Source organism: Hyla sarda, chromosome 3 (genome assembly GCF_029499605.1).
Source record: "Hyla sarda isolate aHylSar1 chromosome 3, aHylSar1.hap1, whole genome shotgun sequence".
Classification (NCBI taxonomy): domain Eukaryota; kingdom Metazoa; phylum Chordata; class Amphibia; order Anura; family Hylidae; genus Hyla; species Hyla sarda.
In genome coordinates, this window is record NC_079191.1 from 311,440,495 (window position 1) to 311,468,363 (window position 27,869).

Sequence of the window (27,869 nt, forward strand, 5' to 3'; positions counted from 1 at the left end):
GAAACTGACTAATGGGTGTAGGCAGCAAGTAGTGGAAAATAATGTATAGAAAGAACAAGCTTCACCTTCCACAATTCTTAGCTTATATCGATTGTTGAGCCAAGTAATCCAGACTCCCACACCCATTGCAGGAGAGCATTGAGAGCTCTATACACACAAGCAATTCCTTCCTTTACACTCTGATTCATTACCACGACTCCTTTCACTCAGGGTTTCCTTTTTCTGCCTGCCTGCGGTGGAGTTATGTTCCACAAGCACAAATATTCAGAGAAGTCTCCGAAACAGTGTTCTTATTGATAATGCGATCCTTTTCCAGCACGTGTTCAATGTAAGTAAATAGATCCTGATGGAAAAAGCAAGGATAAATGATTGTTACAGTGATGTAGTTAAGTTGTGTTTTTCATTATTATATTTTATGTGGTTACTACATAGCTTGATCGTTGGTCATAGAATTCCTTTTTTAGATTTGTTGTTGTATTCCTAAAATAGTGTGTTTTTAACTAATTTGAAGAGATGTACAACTGTGGATTGTAAAATAGTGTAAGGTAATAGAAACAGGTTTTCAGTATATTTTTGCCACATGGAGGCAGTCATATCACAGCCAAGTATAATAGTTGGTAGGTTACCCTGAACATTGTACTAATAGAGTAGTAATAGTCCTATAGATAATGTATGAAGTTTTCATGTTTTCATGTTGCTTTCTAGCTTTTTAAGTCAATGTGACTGCAGTGACTGCATCTTAATAGACCATTGTTACTACGAAACAGCATAATACACAATAGTTGGTGTATGATTTATTACTTTAATACTGTATATCTTATATAAATCGTTTTATAAAGTGTTACAGGGACATAATCACAATAATAAATGAGGGTAGCGACATACTGATGTAATTTTAATAACATAACCTTATTTCAGGTCTGTATTACAGACCTTTACCATATTCCATATTCGCTTTGTGTGTGGTTAGATGCTGGTGAATGATGTTCTAGCGTCTCTAGAGGGGCTTTCAGACAAATGACAGGTATCCTGATATTGAAAATTATTCTACAACTAGTTGTAACTGGACCTAATTGACATATTGGTTTCCCTTGGCCAAAACATTCATCAGTTATTTTACAGTGAAGAGTTGCACACTATCTATGTTTTGTCTGTGAGTGTGTGTTGTAAGTGAATAGAGGAAGCGTGAGATATGTGTCTGGTCACTTAGAAGTATTGCTTAGACATTGAACACTGTGTGTTCTTTTACATTGTTCCTAATGAGTGGAAAACCTCCCTGCAGAATTGATGCATAATTCAAGCTATTGGAGACTTGACAGCTTACACAATGGTGCATCAATCCATAGAATGCGTTGGGGTACAGAGACAACCCAGCAGATGTTAGGATCTCCCTTGTTGTTCATTCTGCTGCAGGCAAATCACCTTTTTAGCAGCTGAAGTTCCAAAGCATCATTCCTATAAGAAGCTAAACAAAGAGGCGGCTTCTAGCTGCCAAACCAGTTTGAGAAGAAGCCTATCACATATCACGTAAACACTTGTTAGGTATCCTGCTGGATCACATGTGTGGGAACAACGCTTTGATACACCTCTCAAGTAAATGTATACAATGGAGGCGAGCATTTCCTACTGCTTTTCTAAAAAAACTTTTGTTCATATTGTGCCCATGACCTTGCATGATTATTGAAGGTGGAGACCAAATACAGTTTTAAAGAAGCTATGTACAGTATAGTCAGCTGCACTACATCCCATTTTGAAGCAGAAAAATACAAACTACCATGTTTGTCACATTGCATACGGGCACATTCACTCTTGCATATAATCGATCTGTATTAATTCTGTTTTCTTTCTTTGAGAAAAACAAACAAACATTGCCAATGTGGGTTATTGGTTTTAATCATGTTTCAGTTTTTTATACAGATGGCATTTTCTTAATATGCAACATAATTAAAAACAATCTGTATGGGTACTGTTTTAACCTATAAAAGTCAGTGAAAAGAATGAAATATTGCATAGTGTTTAACCCCTTAAGGACAATGGACGTACTCCTACCCCCCCGTTTCCGAGTCCTTAAGGACCGAGGACGTAGGAGTACGTCCTGTCCATTCCCGGCCCCCCGCAGCCAGCTGGAGCGGAGCCGGTGCCCTGCTGATATCGATCAGCAGGCATCACGGCATATCGCCCAGTGGGTTCATGATGACCCCGCAGATCGCTGAACAATTCAGCCCAGCGATCTGCGTCGGATTCCGGGTCAATCGGGTCTCCAGTGACCCGGTGACCCGCAATTACTGGCTGATGGGGGCCGTCTCTGACAGCCCCGAACAGCCATTGCCAGCAGGGGTAAGGTGGCACTGGTGCCACCTCACGATCGCCCTGATTTGTCGGCCGGTTTACCGGCCGACGAATCAGGACACCTGCTGCGGGTGTCACTCCTGCAACCCGTTCCGCCCCTCTTCCGGAGGATGTGATCGGGTGCGGGAAGAGGACCCCGGCAGCTGGAGACCCCGATCCCCGGCGTCCCTGTTGGGATCAGGGCCCCAGGAGCGGCGGCGAGGGACTGACCTGCAGCGGCGGCGGCGTGGATCAGCAGTTGGACGTGAGTGACAGCCTCCTGCTGTTGCTTAGCAACAGCTCCCAGCATGCAAAAAGGGCATGCTGGGAGCTGTAGTTATGCAACAGCAGGAGGCAGACCACCACAACTCCCAGCATTCCCTTATGAGCATGCTGGGACTTATAGTTTTGCAACAGCTGGAGGCACATTTTTTCTACGGAAAAGTGTACATTCAGCTGTTGTATAACTACAACTCCCAGCTTGCACAATCAGCTAAAGTGCATGCTGGGGGTTGTAGTGGTGTATCTGCTGGTTGCATAACTACAACTCCCAGCATGCCCGTTGGCTGTCGGTGACTGCTGAGAGTTGTAGTTTTGCAACAGCTGGAGGCACACTGGTTGGGAAACACTGAGTTAAGTAGCAAACTAGTGTGTCTCCAGCTGTTGCATAACTACAATCCCCAGCCAAAGTAGTATGCCTCCAGCTGTTGCATAACTACAAGTCCCAGCATGCCCTTCCACTGTCTGTACATGCTGGGGGTTGTAGCTTTTGCAACAGCTGAAGGCACACTGGTTGCAAAACACTGAATTTGTTACCAAACTCGGTGTTTCACAACCAGTGTGCCTCCAGCTGTTGCAAAACTACACCTCCCAGCATGCACTGATAGACCGTACATGCTGGGAGTTGTAGTTTTGCAACAGCTGGATGTTTCTCCCCCCCCCCCCCCCCCCCCAATGTGAATGTACAGGGTACACTCACATGGGCGGAGGTTTACAGTAAGTATCCGGCTGCAAGTTTGAGCTGCGGCAAATTTTCTGCCGCAGCTCAAACTGCCAGCGAGAAACTACTGTGAACCCCCGCCGTACTCAGGAGAAATTGTGCTACAAATTTGCTGCTATTCCTGTGAAACACCTAAAGGGTTAATACACTTACTGAATGTCATTTTGAATACTTTGGGGGGTGCAGTTTTTATAATGGGGTCATTTGTGGGGTATTTCTAATATGAAGACCCTTCAAATCCACTTCAAACCTGAACTGGTCACTGAAAAATAGTGAGTTTGAAAATTTTGTGAAAAATTTTAAAATTGCTGCTGAAGCCCTCTGATGTCCTCCAAAAGTAAAAATTCATACATTTTATGATGCAAACATAAAGTAAACATATTGTATATGTGAACCAAAAAAAAAATTAATTGGAATATCCATTTTCCTTACAAGCAGAGAGCTTCAAAGTTAGAAAAATGCTAAATTTTCATTGTTTTCATCAAATTTGGGGATCTTTCACCAAGAAAAGATGAAAGTTACCATAAAAATGTACCACGATGTTAAAGTAGAATATGTCACGAAAAAAACAAAAAAACAAACTCAGAATCAGAATGATAACTAAAAGCATTCCAGAGTTATTAATGTTTAAAGTGACAGTGTTCAGAATTGCAAAAAATGCTCTGGTCCTTAAGGTGTAAAATGGCCTGGTCCTTAAGGGGTTAAAGGCAGATATTTCTGTAACATTACAAACCAGCATAAAATAGTCAATCATTTAATTAAATAATAAAATAAATAAAAACTTAACAATCATGGATGAAAACAGATGACTCAGAACACAATACATAATAAATATTAATACATACAGAGGCAAAAAGCAATAAATTGTAAAAAAATTATAATATTAATTCTGTAATGTGCATCAATTTTCATCCATACCTTTATGTTGCAACTATTATTGAGCCCTATGTTTGAATGATGTGCCCTAGTAGAACTGTATTTTAGCTCTTTAAATGTGGTACTATAGTTGAAAGCATGCCTTGTGAAGTCCTCTGGTTTTTAGCAGGTGCAGGCAGTGAGAGCTAAACACTTCCCTTTTTTGTTGGCCAGGACAATAGAAACTTAGTAGCTTCTCCTACCAATGGGAATATTGCCGCCTTAAGAAAAATTGTTTGTTTAATGGGTGTTTATTAGGGCTGTTATAGAAAATTTTAGAAAGGTTTTTTAGCTATACAATGGACTTAACCTTTATTTACTGCATGCCAGATTCACAGGTTAGAATGTTCAGCACCTGTGCAGCCACATGTACTGGACAAGAGCCTTCCTGTTACAAGAGGACCTGTAGTTCATCCATTTAGCTTTCTTTATTCTGACATCTGTGTAATGCATTGTGCAATAAACAATTATCTTAAAAGAGTACCATGGTGCCGTAAAACTTTTCACCTATCCAAAGAATAGGGGATAAGTGTCTAATCGCGGGGGGTCCCAGCAGTCGGCTGCAGGTCATCTCGGCTCTCCCCAGAAAAGGAGCTTGTCGACCTCTGCACGAAGCAGAGGTCTACACGCCCCCTCCATGTATCTCTATGGGAGAACCAGGGATACCCGAACGCTGTGTCTCCGGCTCTCCCATAGACATATGGAGTCGGCATGTCGGCTGCCACTTTGAGCGGGAGTCAGCGGGCTCCATTCCTGGGGAAAGCTGGGATGCGGCATAGGAGATCGTGGGTGGGTCCTAGCAGCCGGACCCCAGACACTTATGCCCTGTCCTTTGGATAGAGCATAAGTTGTACGGCACCACAGTATTCCTTTAAAGAGTCAAGGTTTCAAATGGAAGCTGACACTCATACTAGGTCTTCCTGGCTCAAAAAACACCTATCCATTTTAATGTAACGTATTAACTGTTCTGTAAACTAAGATTTCCTAAATTCAGGTGGTTGAGGTTCTTAATAGAGGAGCCTCTTGTGTTGCATGAAGATATTATTCCAGTTTCCATAATAAATAATGCATACAAAAAGTGTATTCCATATGTCCTGTATGCTTAAGCCTTTCAGGGCTTGATGGGAGTTGTAGTTTTGCAATAGATGAAGAGCTACGGGTTGGCCCCAGATGTGTAACTTGAAGTTCCCGGGCCCCCAGGGACTCCCATCAATTGCATTTCATAATAGTACTGGTGCTCTCTGATTTTAATCTGCTAGTAATGATGTGACAACTGTATATAACTCTCAGATGTGCCACCTATCATGATGAATATTTGATGTGGGTCCTATAAATATTTTACCAGTACAGTTGTTTGATTTATCTTTTATTAGGGGTCTTTTTATTTGTAAATTCCAACATTTTCAAATGAAAGAAAAACAAAGGAAATTGTTTACGTGAATTGAGATTCAGATATGAGGAATAGGAATTTAAAGGGATTTTCCTGTTCCATATAAATAAACAACAGTTGAATATTGTAACATCATACTTCATTCTAAATTATGCAGTTTTTATGTTTAAAGGTTATATCTTGATCTTAATATGGATTTGTGGGGGCTGACAGGAGACATTTTGTGTCACTGCCAGAGGTTTTCTTTAATTCTACTTATTTATCCTGCACTTTCACAGCTCATGGTGATATCGGAAATGTCTATGGACAGGTAAAGCTCTTCTTCACGGTACGATGGCAACAAGTGTTGGCTGGCCTACATACCTGTGATATTCACAGAAGGTCCTTGCCTAATTACATTATACCGCATATGATAATACATTATAAGGGACTTACATAATTAAGAATTTCCTATATCCCGAATTGCTGTACATTAAGATTCATTACTATAAAATTATATCACTTCTAACTATTTCCTACGTTCTTTAAACAAACTTATGTAATATGTTTAAATCTAAGACACATGAGACACACTTGACACTGACATGACTTCCGGCATGTATTAAAGGGGTACTTCTATTAAAAAATCTTAATCCTTCCAGTACTTATTAGCTGCCGAATACTACAGAGGAAATTATTTTCTTTTTGAAACACAGTGCTCTTTGCTAAATTACGAGCACAGTGCTCTCTGCTGACATCTCTGTCCATTTTAGGAACTGACCAGAGTAGCATATGTTTGCTATGGGGATTTTCTTCTACTCTGGACAGTGTGCAAAGAAAAGAAAATAACTTCCTCTGTAGTATTCAGCAGCTAATAAGTACTGGAAGGATTAAGATTTTTTAATAAAAGTAATTTACAAATCTTTTTAACTTTCTGGCACCAGTTGATTTAAAAAGAAATAGTTTTCCACCGGAGTACCCCTTTAAGACATGTGTTTATGTTGATTTTTCTCTGGGCTTAGGCTAAGTTTCCACTTGTTTTTTTTTCTGGCAGTTTTTGGAATACTGCCACTGCAGTTTTTGAGCCAAAGTCAGAAGTGGATCCATAAGGAAGGAGAAGTATAAGTTCTTCCTTTATATGTCCTATTCCTTTTGAATACACTTCTGGCTTTGGCTCAAAAACTACAGTGGCAGATATCCAAAAACTGCCAGAAAAAAAACCAAGTGGAAACATAGCCTTACTGTTCCTTAGTCTACGGCTAGGAATGAACCTTAAAAGGTCCCTCTGGTCTATATGAAGCAACCAGTACTATTAGTGACACATAATAATTGAGAAGCTTTGTTACAGATTTTATTTTTGAAACTTTAGAACATACATCTCAGAATCTAAGAATGGTTTGAGTGATTGTTATACTGTATGAGTGCAACTCTGTAAGGCTGGGTTCACATATGTCCGGCATCCGGCAAAGGTGAACTCGGCCTAAAACCTCGACGCAACTGATGACAACGTGCATCAGTTGTGATCAGCTGTATGGCATCCGGCGTCCATTGTTTCTAGCACCGGACAGGGGAACGCAGCAAGCTGTGCTCCCCTGTCTGGTTCTATCCACCATGTTCAACCGTCTGGCATCAAAATTGGGACGCTAGATGATTGTGACCTGTCCCATTCAAATAAATGGGATCAGTTCTAGCATCAGTTTCCCTCTGGTGCACGCCGGAGGGAAACTATGCCGGACAATTGATATATGTGAACCCAGCCTAAGACCACTTCCAACATACAGATGTATTACAAATGTGGACATTCTATATAAATCTTTTGTTAAAGAGAACCTGTCACATTTACAAATGCCCTCCTATGTGCAAGCAGCATGGCAGAGAGCAAGAGGAGCTGAGCAGGGAAAAGTTCCAGTATAATCTGCCATTTATTCATGTAAATCTCTTCTCATTCTAAGTAGTCAAGTAGGCCGTTCTACTCCGTGATTGACAACTATTTGTGTATAAGTGTGCAAATAGAGAGCCCTTGACTGTTTAGTCCACAATGAGTAGAGATTTACATGAATAAATACATAAAGTTATGCTGGAAGTTTTCTTACAAAGCTATATAACAATCTGTTCAGCTCCTCCTGCTCTATAATATACTGTCTGGAGATTGGGCTGCATTTTTTACTTCATAGTTTCCTATTAAACATTAATCTGGAATACATTTATAAATATCTAAGTAACCATGTTTTCTCTGAATGAGAGGTACACCTATGTAATTTCTTTATCCATATATCATAGGAGCATATGTGCCTTTCAGTTAGATGGTTAATCAGTATGACCATGGGTTAATACAGTTTTTCCCAACCAGGGTGCCTCCAGCTGTTGCAAAACTACATCTCCAGCATGCCTTTGGCTGTCCGGGCATCCTGGGAGTTGTAGTTTTGCAACAGCTGGAGGCACCCTGGTTGGGAAACACTGGGTTAAGTGTTAAAGCTTAATCTGTATGACTGACAATCCACTATTACTTTACAAAGGTCCCTACTGCCCTTTCATAGTCAGGTCCTAGAATATTTTATTTAGAGACCCAGCCTTCCGTATTAGCAATTCACCACTGCTGGGGAGACGTGCAATTATGGCTCTGTGGGGGGGCTCCATGCTGAGGCTTTTATGTCTGTCCCATTGATAATCGCTAAATATCAGCCACATGTCAGTGCTCAGATGTGAAATCAGCCATTTCCTACTTTACGCTATTTAAAAGGGATATTATCTGTGGCAATATATAACAGAACCTTAAAATAGCGTCAGATTTTTTTAATCCAACGTTCTGTTTCTAAAAATTCTGCTCTGTATCTGTTTTCATTGGTTAGTTGGGCCCTCTTCCCTTTCAGAGTTCCTAGAGGAGGTGTCTTAAAGACAGCCCTGTTCCTAGGCCAGCGCAGAATAAGTGTCTTGTTGCCAAATATCCTGTGGATTGATACCAGGACACAGTTCTTGTGTTAGGCTTTATAACTTCTTAAATAGATCTGAAAGCAGGCGACCGTTCATTCAGAGGATTCCGTACAGTAGTCGCTTTCCTCCAGCAGCCTCATGGTAATTTTGGAATGCAGGGTCAAACAACACGCTCAGTCATTGGAGTATTCCCTGGTGACTCCCAGATTGTGTGCCAGGCCATCCAGGCTAATCACTTCAAGTGCTTTGTGGAAAAACTGCTTTTGCTTAGGTCTGCATGATACTGTTCCACCAGTGGAAAAATATGAGCACGATGAGGGGTGTAGTTAGCAGACAGAAATATCTCCTCGGCAGACTATGTTCTCTTTTTAGGTTTCCACACTTGAATGTGTGAGTAGCATGTACTTTGCTGTAAAGCGACACAAGCTCAGCCTCTTAGAACTGGCTTCAACTGAAGACTCCTAGCATTGCTGCCCCCTGAGTTACAGACGACTGCAGTATAATAGGTATGTGGAACAGACACTTTTTGTTTTTAGCTTTGTCTTCACTGACGCCACTCTAGACCTCTTTTTAGAATAGTTTGTTCTGCAGATCATACAGTTGTTTAACCCTTTGTTTAATCATGTTACAACCAAGCTGCTTGTAGTACAGTGCAATGCGCTCTGTTCCTGCTGAACAGTAGCTCCTGGCTTCTAATTGCTAGGGGGTTGGTGCACAAATGTACTGATGTGTAAAATAGTGGTTCCCTTACCCTTTTTGTCAGATCTTGGTGTATTGTCCTTTGTCATTGCACTTGCCTTGAGATAAGAAAATAAATAATATTAGAGTAGACCCTGATTGTGATAATTGAGATGTATACTAAAACTATGATTCTTGTGATCAGGAGTTGTCAGTAACAGGCTGTACCCCCCCCCCCCCCAAATGTCTCTACTGTGTGAACATGTTTTGTCATTCATATGCAACTTTTTTTGTAAAAAAAAATATAATTTTTTTTACTGTATTTGTATTATGTATAGTATTTATTTATGTATATATATTTCTACTTTTTATGTTATGTAAATATATATATATATATATATATATATATATATATATATATATGTTCCATAGTTATAGCTCATGCTACCGTAGGAACTCGGACTGAATATAACCTATAAGACTAGGTTCACACAACGGAATTCCGCTTTGAAATTGCAGGCAGAAATTCCACTAAAATGTATAGTATTGTGAATGGGTTTCTGTTCACAAATTCACACTTTGGTATTTGTAAAGTGGAATTTGTGAATGGAAAATCCGCTTAAAAATTTCCGTCTGAAGAATGGCGTTGCTCATTCTTCCGGCAGAGATACTCACGGAACACATCGCAGTCTATTGGAGACTGCAGTGTCCGACGGTCCTAGCGCCAACTGATTCAGTTGGCGCTGGCCGCACTCGGAATCTCCGGGCGGAAATTTTCTGCCAGGAGATTCCACAGTGGGAACCTAGCCTAAGAGTATGTTCACACTGCGGAATCTCCACTCGCAGAATTCTGCAAGCGGAGATTCCGTCTGGCGGCCACCGCCAAAGATACTTCGGCGGTAGGACCGCTCGGCACTGCACCATCACCATTGACTGTTATGAAGTGCTCGCGGAATTCTGCACAAAGAATGAACATGTTCATTCTCTGTGCGGACAAATTTCCATGGCTGAAATTTCTCAGTGTGAATGGGTCTTGCGGAAGACCCATTCACACTGGTGGCAATGTTCACTGCGTGGAATTCCACTCATGGAATTCCGCTCACAGAATTCTGCTGGAATTCTGCAGTGTTAACCTACCCTTAAGGTGATTCCACATGAATCAGAATTTTTTCATGCAGATCTGTCACAAATGAGCAGCAAAAACCTATTAGGTGCATGCAGATTTTGTTGCAGATTCACCATGGTTCTTACCTCTATGCACAGAACGTGGTGAAACTAATCACAAATCCACAACATAATGGTCATGCTGTGGAGGCAAATTCTCAGCTAAATATTGCAGTAGATCTGACCCAAGGGGATTCAGAGAGAAAAAGCATGGCAGCAGCTTTATATAAAATGTATTCATAGTTTTTTTTTCATTTAAGTTCTACCGCTCCCTCTGCCTAATGGCAAGTATAATGCTGTATAAATTGCATTTCACATCTCTGGACCTAGTGACTTTCCCACTCTTAGGCGCCTTTCACACTATGAGTATTCATCCGTTATTAACCCCTTAACGACGCAGGACGTATATTTAAGTCCTGCGCCGGCTCCTGTGATGTAACGTTGGGTCACATGGTGACCTCGCATCATATCTGGTTGGTCCCAGGACCCGCAGCTAATACAGGACATCACCGATCGTGGTGATACCCTGTATTAAAGGGGTACTCCGGTGAAAAACTTTTTTCTTTTTAAATCAACTGGTTTTAAATCAACTGGTGCCAGAAAGTTAAACAGATTTGTAAATTACTTCTATTAAAAAAATCTTAATCCTTCCTGTACTTATTAGCTGCTGAATACTACAGCGGAAATTCTTTTTGAAACACAGAGCTGTCTGCTGACATCATGAGCACAGTGCTCTCTGCTGACATCTCTGTCCATTTTAGGAACTGTCCAGAACAGCAAATGTTTGCTATGGGAATTTCCTTTTACTCTGGACAGTTCCTAAAATGGACAGAGATGTCAGCAGAGAGCACCGTGCTCATGATGTCAGCAGACAGCTCTGTGTTTCAAACGGAAAAGAATTTCCACTGTAGTATTCAGCAGCTAATAAGTACAGGAAGGGTTAAGATTTTTTAATAGAAGTAATTTACAAAACTGTTTAACTTTCTGGCACCAGTTGATTTAAAAAAAAAAAAAAAGTTTTTCACCAGAGTACCCCTTTAACCCTTCAGACGTGGCGATGAAAGTTGACCGCCGCGTCTGAAGTGAAAGTATCCCGGCAGCTCAGTAAGGCTGTTCAGGACTGCCGTCCCGAACAGCTTACAGGACACCAGGAGGATCCCTACCTGCCTCCTCAGTGTCCGATCGGCGAATGACTGCTCCGTGCCTGAGATCCAGGCAGGAGCAGTCAAGCGCCGATAACACTGACCAATGGCATGTTAATACATGCCAGTGATCAGTGTAAAAGATCAGTGTGTGCAGTTTTATAGCACCCTATGGGGGCCATAACACTGCAAAAAAAGTGAAAAAAATTTGTTAAAGGGGTACTCCACCCCTAGACATCTTATCCCCTATCCAAAGGGGGAAACTTCTGCCAATCTAATGTGGGGGGACTGATACTGCCAACCTAATGTGGGGGGGGGGGGGGGACTATCGTGCCAGCCTAATGTGGGGGAACTATACTGCCAACCTAATGTGGGGGAACTACAACCTAATGTGGGGGATCTATACTGCCAACCTAATGTGGGGGAACTATACTGCCAACCTAATGTGGGTAGTCCACTAATAAGATATATAAGTTTGCATAGGAATTTGTTCATAGTTTTTTTTTTTTAACTATAGTCCGGCCCTCCAATGGTCTGAGGGACCGTGAACTGGCCCCCTGTTTAAAAAGTTTGAGGACCCCTGCATTAGGGCCTAATGTGTGGGGGAACACTGCATGTAATGTAAATATTCATTATGTTTTTGTTTGAAAATCATGTTTTCATGGTTTTGTTCTTTGTTCTTAATGGTTTTGTTCTTTAATGGTTTTGTTCATTTTGTGCACCTATGTATAAATATATACTTAAATATATACCTCCTATGTTTTGAATTTGAAAAAATCATATTTTATTTTTCCAATTAAGAGGGGTTTGGTGAATGCGCATATGAAACTGGTGGGGTTCAGTACCTCCAACAAGGTTAAGAACCACTGTCTAATCCCCTATCCTTTGGATAGGAGATAACATGTCTAGGGGCGGAGTACCCCTTTAATAAATGTGATTTAACCCCTTCTCTAACAAAAGTTTGAATCACCCCCCTTTTCTCATAACAAAAACCCAGTGTATATAAAAATAAACATATGTGGTATCGCCGTGTGCGCAAATGTCCGAACTATAAAAATATATAATTAATTAAACCGCATGGTAAATGGCGTACAAGTAAAAAAATTCCAAAGTCCAAAATAGCATATTTTTGGTCACTTTTTATACCATTAAAAAATGAATAAAAATCGATCAAAAAGTACGTTCAGAACAAAAATGGTACCGATAAAAACACGGCACAAAAAATGAGCCCTCAAACCACCCTGCACGCGGAAAAATAAAAAAGTTATAGGGGTCAGAAGAGGACATTTTTAAACGTATACATTTTCCTGCATGTAGTTATGATTTTTTCCAGAAGTACGACAAAATCAAGCCTATATAAATAGAGTATCATTTTAATCGTATGGACCTACAGAATAAAGATAAGGTGTCATTTTTACCGAAAAATTAACTGCATAGAAACAGAAGTCCCCAAAAGTTACAACATGGCATTGTTTCTTAAATTTTGTCGCATAATGATTTTTTTTTCCGTTTTGCCGTGGATTTTTGGGTAAAATGACTGCAAAGTAGAATTGGTGGCGCAAAAAATAAGCCATAATATGCATTTTTAGGTGGAAAATTGAAAGGGTTATGATTTTTAAAAGGTAAGGAGGAAAAAACAAAAATGCAAAAACTGAAAAACACAGTGTCCTTAAGGGGTTAAACATATGTGGTATCGCCGCGTGCGTAAGTGTCCGAACTATAAAAATATATCATTAATTAAACCGCATGGTCAATGGCGTACACGTAAAAAAAAAAATTGCAAAGTCAAAAATAGCATATTTTTGGTCAATTTTTATACCATTAAAAAATGAATAAAAAGCGATCAAAAAGTCTGATCAAAACAAAAATGGTACCGATAAAAAATAAGCCATAATATGCATTTTTAGGTGGAAAATTTAAAGGGTTATGATTTTTAAAAGGTAAGGAGGAAAAAACAAAAATGCACAAACTGAAAAGCACAGTGTCCTTAAGGGGTTAAACATCCGTTTTCTTTGTAAAAACAGATGTATAATAACAGATGAAATAACGGGTGCTAACGGCTGAATAAATATTCATCTGTTAAGATATTAAGTTATTATCCTTCATATATCGCCGTAACACCTCTGCCTACAGACTCCCACAGCCGGGACTACTACTACTCCCATCATGGAACAGACTTCTTTCCATGATGGGGGTAGTAATTCCCTGGCTGCGGGAGTCTGCAGACAGCTGGGGAGGCTACATTAGTGTTTGTACTACTACCCCCATCATGGAACAGAGTCTGTTCCATGATGGGGGTTATAGTACAGGGGCTGAGGGATTGATCGCACTGGGTTTCACTTCTGAGACCTGATTCGATCCGAAGTTATTAAGCAGGGGAGCAGGCGGCAAGCTCCGCAACCCTGCGATGTATCGTGTGTTTTAACTTTCATTGTTGAATCCCCGCTGGGAGCCCTGAATGGCCTGAACTGAGGAGCCATTCAAGGCTCTCAGCGGGAGATTTAAAAATGAACATTGTGAGTAGCAGGGGGCCATATCTATCTTAAAAGCTTGGGGGGGGGGCAAGATATATAGCGCTGCCAGGGGTAGACATATAGCCTATATATCTAGCCCCCCCCAGCGCATTGATAATATGCCCCCTGCAGCGCATTAATAAAGATATGACCCCTGCTGGCGCATTTGTAAATATTTACCCCCCTCCGGCGCATTAATAAATATATATCCCCCCCGCCGGCGCACTAATACATATATACCCCCCGCCGGCACATTTATAAATATACCCTCTCCCCGGCGCGTTTATAAATATACCCCCGCCGGCGCATTAATAAATATATACCCCCTGCCGGCGCATTAATAAATATATATCCTCCACAGCGCATGTATAATGTACCTTCCGCAATGCATGCATAATGTACCCTCCGCAATGCATGTATAACATACCCTCGCAGCGCAGTGGATTTATATACATATGCCACGCAGTGCTATATGTGAAAAGCATTCTAGCAGCAGCATCGTCCGACTCGATGCTGCTGATAGAAATACTTTTCATTCATAGCTCTGCGGCGGCATATGTATATAGATGCGCTGGGGGGGGGGGGCAGTTAACGCTATATGTCTGCCCTCCAGTGCTTCTATAACCATATGCCCCTGCAGCGCTATGAATGAAAAACATTCTAGAAGATGCTGCTTCTAGAATGCTTTTCACATATAGCGCTGCAGTGGCATATGTATATAGATGCGCTGCGAGGGTATATTATACATGTGCTGCAGAGGGTACATTATACATGCGCTGCGGAGGTGTATTATGTATAAATGCGCTGGCGGGGGACATATCTTTATTAATGCGCTGCAAGGGGCATACTATAAATGCGCTGGGGGGGGCTAGATATATAGGCTATATGTCTGCCTCCCTGCAGCACTATATATCTTGCCCCCCACAGCGCTTTTAATATAGATATGCCCCCCTGCTACTCACAATGTTAATTTTTTAATCTCCCGCTGAGAGCCCTGAATGGCTCCTCAGTACCGGCCATCCAGGGCTACCTGCGGGGGATTAAAAAATTAAACTTAAAAAAAAATAACTTTGTATCGCATCGGGTCTCAGAAGTGAAACTAGGTGCGATCAATCCCTCAGCCCCTGTACTACAACCCCCATCAGGGAACAGACTCTGTTCCAGGATGGGAGTAGTAGTACAAACACTAATGTAGCCTCCCCAGCTGTCTGCAGACTCCCGCAGCCAGGGAATTACTACTCCCATCATGGAAACAAGTCTGTTCCATGATGGGAGTAGTAGTAGTCCCTCAGCACTGCAGAAGTCTGCTGATGTCACCTCTTCTGAGCATGCTCAGATGTAATAACGGATATTATAAACCATGTACAAACGGATGATATAAAGGCTCATCCGTTTGCCATAGACTTCAATGTTAAAAATAACCGCCGTTAATTTATCCGTTTCTTGTGACGGAAGAAAAATTTGTGAATGTTCCGTTAATTCTTCCCTCACATGACGGACTATAACGGGTCATAACGGATAATCAAAAAATCCCATAGACTTTAATGGGATTTTGTAACAAACGTTTAATAGACGTTTATAATGGATCTTTTAACGGATGAAATTTATAGTGTGAAAACAGCCTTAGTTCTTCATAGTAAAATTCCTAAAGTTTCATTTTTGGGCACTACTTGGTGATGTGTTAAACACTGATGGGTCTTGTTGCTAGGATAGACCAAAAGAAAACGGTTACTAATGTTCTCCTGACTGACTGGCCACCACATGTGCAAATATCCGGAAGCAGAGCTCATGTTTTTCTTTAGATGTTGGAAATTTGCTTCTGGTCAGAATGTATCACATTTTCAGGGCACGTCCTGCTCTCATTGACTCATCCAGCAGTTTCTACGGATGTGGCAAACCTGTCTTATTAGTAATGGTGTAGTGAAAAAAGTCGGTCATGCTTTCTTCTGTATGGGGTGCTTCATCTTGTCCTTAGTTACTAACTACAATGTAGTATTTTGATTCAAGTTTTAGACTGAGTATTTTTAGCTATTTTGTTTTCTTATTCTCTGGCATATATGACAGGTTGGTTGACAGAACACTGCCTAACAACCACAATCTTTTCAGTATTGTTTTAAAGCTACAAATTTGAAGCAACCAGTTCACCAAAAATGTATGATCACTAAAAAGAAACTCCTTGTTTCATTCAGCACCCTCTCATGCCATACAACGTTCCTTTGTAGGAGAGGCTTCTGGTGTTGTAGGGCTGCCTAGGCAACCAGACCGTCTGCTCTCCAGGCGTATCTCCTGCTGTCAGTTTTCAACTTCTGACAGAAGACATGGCGTCATTGATAAAAAAAATTACAGGTTAAAGTTTAAAAGCTTGTGCCACACTAGACATTTATTACTTATGCACAGGATAAGTGACACATGTCTGGTCACTGGGGGTCCCACTATTGGGAACTCCACTGTTGAGTAGAATGGATATCCCTGGCCTCCTGTGCACCTCTACAGTGAAATTGAGATTTACCACATTACTCGAATTTGCCACCCAGGGGGCAGCCACTGGATCAAAAAACATTGCACGTGAAACCCTCACTAGATGGCAAATATGCTGGATGGTCCATAGGTCTGGTGTCATACCTCATTTAAGCCTATAGGGCAATGAATGGAACGTTGAATACAAAGGATCCAGCTTGTTGCATTTGGTGTTCCCATCCATTCCCATGCCTGATTGTCAGACATATGTAATCCCAGCCTAATAGCAAGCTCAACATGTACGCTATGTAATTGTGAGCATACAATAATGGTGTGGCTGACTTTCTGTGTAAGTAAGATCAGGTATTATGCCCTAGTGCTAGCATAGTACAAAGAATAAATCTTCAGGTTGGTCCCAGTGTAACCTTTCAGCTTGAGACATCCTTTGTCTACTAAAGGAATAGTGTGTATTGTGTCTCGGTGTTCTTGACAGGATGAATTTCTAAAAGCAGGGCCCTTACAAAACCTTACAAAAGGCTGAGCCTTTTATTTATATTTGACTTCAATAACCCACACATCTGAACAGCTGGCGAGCCTCATATGTTTATACATGTGTCCAGCCTATTCTGAAAATTGAGAAAGTGTGAATAAAATAGGCCAAGGGAAAGGGTTATAGCCTTGGGACATTAAAAAATAGGGGAAAGATGGGTGAGGCTAAGCATATATATGTCCATGAGTTAGGCTGCTCTGGTTTTATTTATTAAATGTTTTAAGTGCTAAAGTATCTTTAAGGCTGTGTGACTTCAGGTGATTTGCATATCATTAGCACATTAGTGCTTTATATACAATCCTCTAATACTGATGTGAGAAGTGCACCAAATAATGCACAGTGTCTAAATTAGACTAAAAGGTGTTGGGAACATGAGTGTGGATGGTAAGTATGCAACGTTGATTGAACGTTGAAGGGAGAAATTTATCATTTGTGATTATTTTGACACCTGGCAAAACAGCAAATAATTGCGAAATGTATGTGCTTGCTGCAGATGTTGTGGGACTATTTGCAGTTTTTGCTGCGGCTTGCAAAAGTGTCATGATCTAGCAGGAAGGGGTGTGGTTTAAGGTTAAAGGGCATGCCCACCAGATTTATGGCAGTTTAGGCTGGCAAACCTGTCTAAATTGCTATTGAAATCTCATCAACCTTTAGCATGGACACACTATATAAATCCAGTGAGGCTTCGCACAAGGGGAGGCTTGATAAATGCCCCCCTAAGAGTTTACATCAGTATCCATAGCTTATTGTTTTTGCCTGCTAGACCTTGCAAAAAAAGGGCTACCCCTTCTGTCAGATTTCTCACTCTCCCTCCTGCTTCTTCTTCTGTCAGATGCCTCACTGTCCCTCCTGCTATCCCTTCTGTCAGATGCCTTACCATTTCTCCTACTACCCCTCCTATTAGTTGTATCACTGTCCCTCTTGCTACTCCTCCTATCAGATGCCTTACTGACCCTCCTGCTACTCCCTCCTGTCAGATGGCTCACTGCCCCTACTGCCCCCCCCCCTGTCAGATTCCTCACTGTCCCCCCTGCTACTTTTCTGTCAGATGCCTCACTAGCCCTCTTGCTACCACTTCTGTCAGATGCATCACTGTCCCTCCTACAGCTTTTCTACATAATGAGGCCCTTTCTACCTATAAAAATAATAGGGGTGGGGTGTCTGAGATTTTGGAAAAATCAGGGGAGGGGCTGTACTTACCTAATGTAGGGAAAATTGTTCAAAGGGGACATTATTAAGGGGAGGGGAAAGAGCTACCTAATTTAAGGAATTATTGGTGTAAAGGAACCAATAATGCTAGCTTTGCCTATATGCCTACTCAGTGGGGGGGTCTACCTTATGGGGCATTATTGCCATTAGGAGCACTACAGGGGTGTTTGTATAGAGATTCTGAGAGTGCTGTAAAAATATTTAGTGTAGCAATTCTGCTGAAGAGTCATGACTGGAAGAAGTTGTCATCGTGGTCTAAGCAAAATGGAAAAAGAAAAAGAAAAGAGAACAAGTCCATGCCTTTTCCACTGTTATACGTGCAAATGCCTTTTCTAGGCACTCAAATTTTTACATGTCGTTTTCTAGAAGTGTTTTATTGGTTTAAAGCACACAGCACAACACTACATGTAATGGTATCCTAATCATTATATTGTATGTGGGTGGGGCATCTATATATATATGCCTGGCTTACACATGGGTGGGTGGTGCCTGGGGGCCCCATGAGTTGTTAGCTTGCTCCTGCTGTAACATAATGATTCTCACTGTAACATATACTGTATAAATTGATAGAATTTGAGCAGGAAGGAATCAGTGCTAGCTGTCTTGCTAAACAAATAATATGGATATACTTTAGGTCTTCTATGGCTCAGGGTATTATTGTATATGAAGTATATTGGTGTTATCCATTGATAAATTATATTATTTATTGTTTAAATTATTGGCTTTTTTTGTTTATAGGAATTCACAACAAACAGTTAAAAAAACAGCCAAGTGATAACAGCAATGTTATACAGGGGTGTGGAAATAAATAAATAAAAAACTACTTGCCCAAGGGACTAAAACGTTATACTTTGTAATGACCTTAACTCCTTGGTGACGTCCCGTCACTTAAGGCATTTCCGATCACCGCCTCTCGCCGGGCGGTGATCGGACCGGGATGACTGCTGATATCTATCAGCAGGTATCCCGTGGCAATGCCTAGGGGGGTCCAGAGACCCCCCCATGTCAGCGATTGCGGCAAATTGTTGGTCAATTCAGACCAGCGATTTGCCCGCAATCCGGGCCAATCGGGTCACTGGTGACCCGATCACTCAGAAAATAAGAATGATCGGAGATGTCAGATACAGCTCCGACCATCCTAAAGGATAGGAGCGAGGTGGCAGTGTTGCTACCCCTTCCTATCCCCTGCCATTGGTCGGTCAGGCTAACCACCAATGGCAGGTGGGGGGCGGGGGGGTTAGAGTTTGTTTCCCCCGCTCAGCCCACCGATTGAAGTATGGGGTAGAGCGGGCGGAACACGTGCGGCGAGGGGGGAGCATGGCCCGGCTTACCCGGACCAGGGGAGGCGTCCTGAACCAGCGGTGGCGGCATTGACGCAGGAGGAGCGGCCGGAAAGGGCAGCGGAGAAGGCTGCAGCGAAGATCGCGGTAAGTGATCTTCTCTGTGGCCTTCTAAAAGTTGCAAAACTAGAACTCCCAGCATGTCCACACAGCCAAAGGCTGTCTGGGCATGCTGGGAGTTGTAGTTTTGCAACATCTGGAGGGTCACAGTTTGGAGACCACTGTGTAGTCGTATCTAAACTGTGGTCCTCCAGATGTTTCAAAACTGCAACTTTCAGCATGTACTGATTGTCTGTGCATGCTGGGAGTTGTAGTTTTGCAACATCTGAAGTGGCGCAGTTTGGAGACCACTATACGGTGGTCTCCAAACTAGCCCACCAGATGTTGCAAAACTACAACTCCGAGCATGGCCAGACAGTCAGGGATGCTGGGCATGTAGTTCTGCAATATCTGTCCCTACATATGTTGCAGAACTACAACTCCCAGCATGCCTGGACAGTCTGGGCATGCTTGGAGTTGTAGTTTTGCAACATCTGGAGGGCTACAGTTTGGACACCACTACTTAGCAGTCTCCAAACTGTTCTTCCCCAGTTGTTGCATAACTACAACTCCTAGCATGCCCAGACTGTCCAGGCATGCTGGGAGTTGTAATTCTGCAACATCTGAAGGGCCAGATATTGCAGAACTACACGCCCAGCATCCCTGACTGTCTGGCCATGCTGGGAATTGTAGTTGTGCAACAGCTGTAGGCACACTGGTTGGGAAACACTGAGCTAGAGTCTGTTTCCTAACTCAGTGATTCCAACCCATGTGCCTCCAGCTGTTGCAAAACTACAACTCCCAGAATGCACTGACAGACCGTACATGCTAGGAGTTGTAGTTTTGCAACAGCTGGAGGCACATGGGTTGGAATCACTGAGCTAGAGTCTGTTTTCTAACTCAGTGATTCCCCACCAGTGTGCCTACAGCTGTTGTAAAACTACAACTCCCAGCATGTACGGTCTTTCAGTGCATTCTGGGAGTTGTCATTGTGCCACAGCTGAAGGTATGGCACCCCCCCCCCCCCCCCATGTGAATGTACAGGATACATTCACACGGGCGGGTCTACAGTGGGTTTCCTTCTACAAGTTTGAGCTGCGGCAAATTTTCCGCCGCAGCTCAAACTCCCAGCGGAAAACTTACTGTGAACCTACGCCTGTGTGAATGTACCCTAAAAACACTACACTACACTAACAAATAATAAAAAGTAAAACACTACATATACACCCCCTTACACGTCCCCCCCAATAAAAATCAAAAACGTCTCATACAGCAGTGTTTCCTAAACGGAGCCTCCTGCTGTTGCAAAAACACAACTCCCAGTATTGCCGGACAGCCATAAACTGTCCTGGCAGGCTGGGAGTCTTGCAACAGCTGGAGGCACCCTGTTTGGGAAACACTGCTGTAAGAGTTTACTGTAGGTAACCGGGTCTGCCTCTATTGCAAATTCCTTATTTAGGCCTCAAATGCGCATGGCGCTCTCTAACTTCAGAGCCCTGTCGTATTTCAAGGCAACAGTTTAGGGCCACATATGCGTTATAAATTTTGGGGGGATTTTTCTCCCATTACCCTTTGTAAAAATGGTAAATTTGGGGGGAAAAACTGCACTTCAGTGAAAAAATTTTTTTTTTCATTTACACATCCGACTTTAACAAAAAGTCGTCAAACACCTGTGGGGTGTCACTGGACCCCTTGTTACATGCCTTGAGGGGTGTAGTCTCCAAAATGGTATGCCATGTGGGTTTTGTTTTTTGCTGTTCTGGCACCATAGGGGCTTCCTAAATGGGACATGCCCCTCAAAAACCATTTCAGAAAAATTCACTCTCCAAAATCCCATTGTCACTCCTTCCCTTCTGAGCCTTCTACTGTGCCCGCCGAACACTTCACATACACATATGAGGTATTTCCTTACTCGAGAGAAATTGGGTTGCAAATTTTGGGGGGGCTTTTTCTCCTATTACCCCTTGTAAAAATTCAAAAACTGGGTCTACAAGAACATGCGAGTGTAAAAAATTAAGATTTTTAATTTTCTCCTTCACTTTGCTGCTATTCCTAAAGGGTTAACCTAACCTAACCTAAAGGGTTAACAAACTTTCGTAATGTCAATTTGAATACATTGAGGGGTGCAGTTTTTATAATGGGGTAATTTGTGGGGTATTTCTAATATGAAGGCCCTTCCATCCAAACTGAACTGGTCCCTGAAAAATTCAGATTTTGAAAATTTTTTGAAAAATTGGAAAATTGCTGCTGAACTTTGAAGCCCTCTGATGTCTTCCGAAAGTAAAAACATGTCAACTTTATGATGAAAATATAAAGTAGACATATTGTATTTGTGAATCAATATATAATTTATTTAGAATGTCTGTTTTCCTTACAAGCAGAGAGCTTCAAAGTTAGAAAAATGCTATATTTAAAATTTTTTCATCAAATTTTCGAATTTTTCACCAAGAAATGATGCAAGTTTCGACAAAAATTTACCACTAACATAAGGTAGAATATGTCACAAAAAAACAGCCTTGGAATCAGAATGAAAAATAAAAGCATCCCAGAGTTATTAATGCTTAAAGTGACAAAAAATGCTCCCGTCCTTAGGGTTATAATGGGCTCCGTCCCCAAGGAGTTAATCGTTTCACCACAAAATTTCCAGCGAAACCAGAAAAAAAATATTTGTGGTGTAAAATTGAAAAACCCCCCACCATTTTGTAAATTTTGGGGGCTTCCAATTCTACGCAGTGCACTTTTTGGTAACAATGACACCATATCTTTATTTTGTAGGTCCATACGGTTACAAAGATACCTAACTAATATAGGTTTTATTTTATTTTACTTCTTAAAAACTTACATGCACTAAAATGAGTATGTGTAAAATTGTCATCTTCTGACCTCTATAACTTTTTTATTTTTCCATATACTGGGATGTATGACAGCTAATTTTTTGCGTCGTGATCTGAAGTTTATATCGATACAATTTTTGTTTTGAAGGGACTTTGATCGCTTTTTATAAATGTTTTTTAGAGTAAACAAAGAGACCAAAAAACACAATTTTGGACTTGTGAATTTTCTTATGTGTACTCCATTGATCGTGAGGTTTAATTAACATTATATTTTTATTGTGTGGACATTTACGCACGCGTCAGTACCATATATGTTTACTTTTATTTATTTTTACGTATATATTTTTTTTAAATGGGAAAAGGGGGGTGATTCAAACTTTTATTACTGAAGAGATTAAATCACATTTCTGAACATTAAAAAAACATTTTTTTTACACTTTTCTTTAGTCTCCATAGGGGACCATTACATGCAATTCTTAGATTGCACACACTGATCAATGATATGCCATAGCATAGCATAGATCAGTTTTATCAGTGCTTTGCCTCTCTAGCAATAGATCACCGATCGAACGGTGAGGAGACAAGTAAGTAGCCTCCCACTGTCCTCTCAGCTGTTCGGGATGCCGCAATTTCACTATGGCGGTCCCGAACAGCCCGCTGAGCTAACTAGCAACTGTTTTCTCCCGTTAATTGCGGCGTCTAAAGGGTTAATACTGGACATCAGCCCGATTGGCGATGTCTGGTATTAGCTGTGAGTCCTGGTTGCTCATTGTGGGACCCACCAGGTATGAAGTGTGCTCAGCTCCTGAGCGTGCTTCACATAATGGGAGCCGACCACGGACGGAAATATACGTCCATGGTCGTTAAGGGGTGCAATCACTTTTTTCTTTATCTCTGGGTTGTATTTAAAAAATTGCAATTCTGGGGTTTGGTACATTTTTTTACATTTACGTATTTTACCGTACAGGATATATTATGGCATATTTTAATAGTTCGGACAATTACGCACATACGCACAATACCATATATGTTTTATGTTTGCATGTTTTTTTCATATAGGAAAAAGGGGTGATTTGAACTTTTAATATTGAAGGGGTTAATTGTGTGTCTTAAACTTTCATTAAACTTTTTTTGACACTTAGGGGACTTTTAGGAGGAATCATTAGATTCCTCATACAGATCAATGCAGTACTATTGAACTCCATTGATCTGTGTGCTCTGCACTTTATTGATAAAGCCTTCTCCAGTCGGACTCGATCAATGACAGAGCCACGGACACAAGGGAACAAGAGGTAAGCCCTCCGGCTACCTCTACAGTGGATTGCCCCAAGTAGGGCTAAAGGCCTGAAAAATTCACCTGCCCAATGCCCGGAACTGCATGTCCCTGGCGTCGGGCAATATGATTTTCACATCCCTGCTATATCCTATATGGAGACTATCCATATAGATGGAATTATTAATTAAAGGTCTACATATATGTTTGTGTTACCTTAGGTCACTCTATTTAATCACTATGAGGGACATTTATCAATGTTTGCTTATGTATTTTTTTTTTTTAGTAATTTTTTCCTTACTTTTTTTTTGCTTATGTGTGACTTATTTATCAACTGCTTTCAGCCTGTTGATAATTTTCTTTCACGTAAGCAATTTTTCCTTTTTTACTTTGGTAGTAGCTTTTTCTGCTCCATGTTTGAGCTGGAGTAAATTTAGTCAATTTTTAACCCTTTTTTTTGCGCAGTTGCGACTGTCGCAGTTAATAAATACCTGACTACCCGTAGTCCATTTTAAAAATATTACTACGTAGTTAATTTTTGGAAAACTTGCTTTTCTCGCTTTCCAGTCAAAATGTCGCACGAAAAATCGCGTAGTCGCAGTTGCGACAATTTTGCGACAATTATAGTAAAGAAAACCTGACTAAACCCGTTGATAAATGTCAATATATATTGCTAATTTGTATTTTCTATAGAATTTCATTGAGGGACATTTATCAATGTTTGCTTATGTATTCTTTTTTTAAGTAATTTTTTCCTTACTTTTTTTTTGCTTATGTGTGACTTATTTATCAACTGGTTTCAGCCTGTTGATAATTTTCTTTCACGTAAGCAATTTTTCCTTTTTTACTTTGGTAGTAGCTTTTTCTGCTCCATGTTTGAGCTGGAGTAAATTTAGTCAATTTTTAACCCTGTTGCGACTTTTTTTTGCGCAGTTGTGACTGTCGCAGTTAATAAATACCTGACTACCCGTAGTGCATTTTAAAATTATTACTACGTAGTTAATTTTTGGAAAACTTGCTTTTCTCGCTTTCAAAATGTCGCACGAAAAATCGCGTAGTCGCAGTTGCGACAATTTTGCGACAATTATAGTAAAGAAAACCTGACTAAACCCGTTGAAAAATGTCCATATATGTGATCAGAAAAGAAAATTAACCAGAAAACGCAGGTACCCAAATTATAATATTTGCTACAGGGTCCTGTTGCTCTTTTTCTAACAGACATGTATAGAGCAACAGGATTCCGTAACAAATATAAAAAATGGGGTACCTGTGTTTTTTGGTTAATACTATTTCACCCCATTTACCAGAGATATATGTGCCTGGCACTACTTGCCCCCACACCCTTTCCCTATAATAGAGAGGGGCAGCAAAAAGCTAAGTGACAACTTCTCTATGGCCGTTTAGCAGCTGCAGGCTTTTTAGATTTATTCACTTGTAGCCTTTGTGCTTGAGAACCAACCATCTACCGTATATACTCGAGTATAAGCCGACCCGAGTATAAGCCGAGACCCCCTAATTTCAACCCAAAATCCCAGGAAAAGTTATTGACTCGAGTATAAGCCTAGGGTGGGAAATACATCATCCCCTCGTGTCATCATCCAGACCCGTCATTAACATCTTCATCATCATCACCGCCTGTCATCATCCAGATCCTCATCATCATCACCTGTCATCATCCCCTTGTCATCATCCCACACATCCCCCCTTCATCATCCCCTTGTCATCATCCCACACATCCCCCTTCATCATCCCCTTGTCATCATCCCACACATCCCCCCTTCATCATCCCCTTGTCATCATCCCCACCCCCCTTCATCATCCCCTTGTCATCATCCCACACCCCCCCCTTCATCATCCCCCCCCCCTTCATCATCCTCTTGGCATCATCCTACACCCCCCCTTCATCATCCTCTTCTCATCATCCGCCCTCAGTGGTCTTCAACCTGCGGACCTCCAGAGGTTTCAAAACTACAACTCCCAGCAAGCCCGGGCAGCCATCGGCTGTCCGGGCTTCCTGGGAGTTGTAGTTTTGAAACCTCCGGAGGTCCGCAGGTTGAAGACCACTGCGGCCTTCAACATCATCCAGCCCCCTCTCACCCCCTTTAGTTCTGAGTACTCACCTCCGCTCGGCGCTGGTCCGGTCCTGCAGAGCTGTCCGGTGAGGAGGTCGTCCGGTGGGATAGTGGTTCCGGGCTGCTATCTTCACCGGGGGCGCCTCTTCTCCGCGCTTCCGGCCCGGAATAGAGGCGTTGTCTTGACAACGACGCAGAAGTACGTTGGCAATGAACGCACCTCTGCGTCGTTGTCAAGGCAACGTGACTATTCTGAGGCCGGGCCCGAAGCGCTTAGAAGAGGCCTCCCCGGTGAAGATAGCAGCCCGGAACCACTATCCCACCGGACGACCTCCCCACCGGACAGCCCTGCAGGACCGGACCAGCGCCGAGCAGAGGTGAGTACTCAGAACTAAAGGGGGTGAGAGGGGGCTGGATGATGTCGAAGGCCGCAGTGGTCTTCAACCTGCGGACCTCCGGAGGTTTCAAAACTACAACTCCCAGCAAGCCCGGACAGCCGATGGCTGCCCGGGCTTGCTGGGAGTTGTAGTTTTGAAACCTCTGGAGGTCCGCAGGTTGAAGACCACTGCGGGTGGAGAGTTCACTCGAGTATAAGCCGAGGGGGGTGTTTTCAGCACGAAAAATCGTGCTGAAAAACTCGGCTTATACTCGAGTATATACGGTATCTCCATGTGGACACGAGTTGCTTCTCCTCTCTCTGGATCTCCACTCTCACAGTCATACTTACAGCATTAGTCATGACTAGATGCTTGTGTACCAATCTCGGTTTTGAAGCAGAACTTCAGTTACTGTTAATGTCACTCATTTCTGGTTTGGACAGTATTCTGCAAAATTAGAAATTTTGTGTAACAATGAATATAAAAAAATTTTCAATTCATTCACCACATCAAGCTTCTGTTTTTATACACTATGTCCATAAGTGAGTATACCCATCACATTTTTGTAAATGTGTTATCTTTTCATGTGAAAAGCCTGTATAGCAGTTATGTTATGTCCTGTTAATATAACTCAACATACAGCCATTAAAGTCTAAACCTTGGCAACAAAGGTGGGTACACCCCTAAGTGGAACTGACAATATTTTTTGTGGCCACCATTATTTTCCATTACTGCCTTAAAGGGGTAATCCGCTGCTCATTGTTTGGAACAAACTGTTCCGAACAATGGAGCCAGCGCCGGGAGCTTGTGATGTCATAGCCCCGCCCCCTCATGATGTCAGGCTCCACCCCTTCTATGCAAGTCTATGGAAGGGGGCATGGCGGTTGTACCCCTTTAAGCCTTTTGGGCATGGAGTTTACCAGAGCTTCACACGTTGCCACTGGAGTTCTCTTCCACTCCCCCATGATGACATCACAGAACTAATGGATGTTAGAAACCTTGCGCTCCCCAACCTTCCATTTGAGAATGCCCGACAGATGCTCAATAGAGTTTAAGTCTGGAGACATACTTGGCCAGTCCATCACCTTTACCCTCAGCTTCTTTAGAGGTGTATTTGGGATCGTCTTGGAGGTGTGTTGGGAACATTGAGGGAGATTTATTGTTGCTTTTAGAGCATTTTTTTTGTCTATGTTGAGGCGCAGTTCAGGCGCAAGCAGCATATTTAGAGACTTTTATTTGCCTTTTGATATTGACAGTTTCACTCTTTTTGCCTACCCGTAGAACTTTTTCTTTTTGACCATGCAATGGTCACGTATTTATCATTTGCGACTATTGTCAAAAGCCGCTTTTTTGTGTGCAAAGGTACTTTTTTAGGCGCAAACTACACCACCTACCAGTAGGCTTGAGAATCACATCTACCTTCAGCCTTTAACCTCTTGTGGATGACAGTGTCCCACTCCCCTTCTATGACACGTGCTCAGGAGCTGAGTGCGGGTCATAGCTGCCACCACGACTCATCTCTAATGCCAGACATCACCGATCATGGTGATGCCCAGCTTTAACCCCTTAGACACCGCAATCAAATTTGATTGTAGCTTCTAAAATGCAAGGAAAATTTTCACTGCAGCTCTGTGAAAGTAAGTAAAAACACCTAACCTGACAAATTCAGGACCCGGGA

The 27,869-nt window shown here is 41.9% G+C and overlaps 1 protein-coding gene and 1 long non-coding RNA gene across 8 annotated transcripts in view; one reads left to right on the plus strand and one right to left on the minus strand.

Moving 5' to 3' along the window:
* Nucleotides 1–27,622, minus strand: LOC130362489 (uncharacterized). 2 transcript variants are annotated; one of them, XR_008891444.1, is made up of 3 exons: nt 27,586–27,622; nt 26,542–26,638; nt 1–343 (listed from the first exon to the last, which is right to left on the minus strand). It is a non-coding gene; the product is annotated as an uncharacterized LOC130362489 (long non-coding RNA). The 2 variants fall into 2 exon arrangements; XR_008891445.1 differs by lacking the exon at nt 26,542–26,638 and adding an exon at nt 9,295–9,340 and having other exon boundaries at nt 27,586–27,605.
* TIAM2 (TIAM Rac1 associated GEF 2) overlaps nt 1–27,869 on the plus strand; it is a 488,869-nt gene that overhangs the window by 181,301 nt on the left and 279,699 nt on the right. The window contains exon 1 of one of the 6 annotated variants that reach the window (XM_056567051.1): nt 9,031–9,049. The exons of the other annotated variants lie outside the window; for them this stretch is intronic. The gene's annotated coding sequence lies outside the window, so the exon portion shown is untranslated. Of the gene's footprint in view, nt 1–9,030; nt 9,050–27,869 lie in introns of those variants that run through there. 6 annotated transcript variants of the gene reach the window in all.